Source organism: Loxodonta africana, chromosome 1 (assembly GCF_030014295.1).
Source record: "Loxodonta africana isolate mLoxAfr1 chromosome 1, mLoxAfr1.hap2, whole genome shotgun sequence".
Taxonomy (NCBI): Eukaryota; Metazoa; Chordata; class Mammalia; order Proboscidea; family Elephantidae; genus Loxodonta; species Loxodonta africana.
Window position 1 is genome coordinate 88,115,999 of NC_087342.1, and position 2,814 is coordinate 88,118,812.

The 2,814-nt window shown below is 44.5% G+C and overlaps 1 pseudogene; it reads left to right on the forward strand.

Moving 5' to 3' along the window:
* The first annotated feature begins 576 nt into the window (after window positions 1-576).
* LOC100657205 (olfactory receptor 2H2-like) lies at window positions 577-1,593 on the forward strand (annotated as a pseudogene).
* The last annotated feature ends 1,221 nt before the right edge of the window (window positions 1,594-2,814 follow it).

Sequence of the window (2,814 nt, forward strand, 5' to 3'; positions counted from 1 at the left end):
ACTCCTGAGGTTCACCCTTCAGCCAAAGATTGAACAGGCCCATGGAACAAAACAAGACTAAAGGGGTGCACCAGCCCTGGGGCAGGGACTGAAAGGCAGGAGGGAACAGGAAAGCTGGTAATAGGGAACCCAGGGTTGAGAAGGGAGAGTGTTGACATGTCATGGGCTTGTTAACCAATGTCACAGAACAATGTATATGCTAACTGTTTGATGAGAAACTAGTTTGTTCAGTGTACCTTCATCTAAAGCACAGTTAAAAAACAAGAAAAAAATTAATGGGGTATAAATATACATCGGGTATACATTCTATAAAATCCATCCCAACCAAGAGAAAATCATCAACCCTGTAGAGATAACTTATAATCAGAATATTTCTCCCACAAATAAATAAGGGACAATACAACACTTAGAACAGCTCTCAGGACATAAAACCAAACCAAACTCATTGCCACTGAGTCAATTCCAACTGATAGGGGCCTTACATAATGACAATAAATGTGTGCTGAATGAATGAATGAATCAGTAAATTGAGTTAAGTTGAAAGAATCAGAGGTATCCACATGTTTTCTAGCACATTCTTTTGAGTTTTTATAAAACAGGATGGAACACACTTGGCTAACAGCTCTCTTCCTTCTCTAGAGTCTGAAGGAACAGGCCATGGTCAACCAGAGCTCCCCAGAGAGCTTTCTCCTTCTGGGCTTTTCTGAACACCCAGGACTTGAAAAGATTCTCCCTGTGGTTGTCTTGACTCCCTAACCCACTGTGGTGGGCAACACACTCATCATCCTGCTGTCTGTGCTGGACCCCAGGCTCTACTCTCCAATGTAGTTTTTCCTCTACAACCTCTCCTTCTTGGATCTCTGCTTCACCACAAGTTGTGTCCCCCAGATGCTGTTCACCTCTGGGGCCCAAAGAAGGTCATCAGCTTCCTTGGCTGCTCTGTCCAACCATTCATCTTCCTGTCCCTTGGGACCACTAAGTACGACTTCGTGACAGTATTGGCCTTTGACCGCTATGTGACTGTCTGCCAGCCCCTCCACTCTGCCATCATCATCCACCCCCGCCTGTGCCAGCAGCTGGTGGCTGTGGTCTGGGTCATTGGGCTGGTGCAAACTGTGGTCCAGACCCTACCCACCCCCCACCTGCCCTTCTGCTCACACTGGCAGGTGGGTGATTTTTTGTGTGAGATCCCAGCTGTAATTCAACTCTTTTGTGGGGACACCACCTACAATGAGATCCAGATGGCCATTGGCAGTGTCCTCATCTTGGTGGTGCCCCTCACTCTCATCCTTGTCTCTTAAGGTGTCATTGCCCAGGCAGTGCTGAGGATTAACCCTGCAAAGGGTAGGAGGAAGACTTTTGAGACCTGCTCCTCCCATCTCACTGTGGTTTCCCTCTTCTACATTTCAGCCATTGCTGTCTACATCCAGCCCAAAAAATCCCTATGCCCAAAAGAGGGGTGAATTCTTTGGTCTCTTGTATGCAGTGGGCACTCCTGCACTTAACCCTGTCATTTACACCCTGAGGAACAAGGAGGTAAACAGGGCGTTCATGAGGTTGCTGGGGAGAGATGCAGACCCCAGACGAAGATGAGGGTTAGCTACTTAATGTGCTTTAAAATTGAGAGATTCCTCACGCTTTTGTCAGTAAGCTTGCATTCTCCACCCCACTGCCTTCTACACACCCCTCATGCCTCAGTAAAGGGTAATAGTGCATGTGTGTATGCGTGCATATGTGTACATGTATATGTGTGTGCAAATGTAAGAGACAGAGATTGAGGATGGGGTAAAGGAAAGTTATTGGTGTTGTTAGTTGCCATCAAGTAAGCCCCCAATTCATGGCAACCCAATGCATAACAGGATAAGACTTTTGTGATCCATAACGTTTTCTTCAGCTGAATTTTCAGTACTAGACCTCCAGGCCTTTCTTCCTAGTCTATCTTAGTCTGAAAGCTCCTCAGAAACCTATTCAGCATCACAGCAACACACAAGAACCCACTTACAGATGAGTGGTGGTTGTGCTTGAGGAGCAATGACCAGATGTCAAACCCAGGTCTCCTGCATGGAAGGCAAGAATTCTACACTGAACCACCACTGGAAATAGCATCTGAATCAAATTTAATATTTTCTCTCTTCTCTATTCTGTTTTTTTTTAACATTCCTCACCTCCATGATCGTGTCCCTAATTTTATCATTCCCATTCCTAACTCTCTTGTCATATCATCACTATTTTTTCACCTCCATTTCTAATCCTTACCATATCTTCTTTGTTTCTCCCTCGGGTCTATTTCCACTTCCTTATATGTCTCCTGTTTTGCATTCTAGTCCTATTTGACCCCCTTAAGTAGCAGCAATAGAGAAAGGAAGCTGAAGTCCAGATAAATTCAGAAATCGAGCCAAGAACACACAAGTGTTAGAACTAAAACCCAAGAACCATGACTTCCAGTCAGACAACCTCTCAAATACACACTTGTTTTTCTACCATAATCATTTATCCCAGTATCCTTAGGTTTGACCCCAAAATAGGGCCATAAGGAGAAAGCTTAACTTCTTCAGTCCTAGTATTTTTTCTCTTACAGCACCTGCAAATTGTAAGCAAAGGAGCAGGCCAGAAAGAGAGGCTTAATACTTAGGCTGGCAGGGCAGCTTTGACAATGGGAACATTACTGCCATGTCCTGGTCATATATGATATCACATTTGACATCCTGACACAACCCCTCTCCACTGTCCCAATACCATACCCTGCCCATAGACATTATTATTGTTATTATATTATAAAGAACTTATGTAGCACCAATGATATGTAAGGTAGCA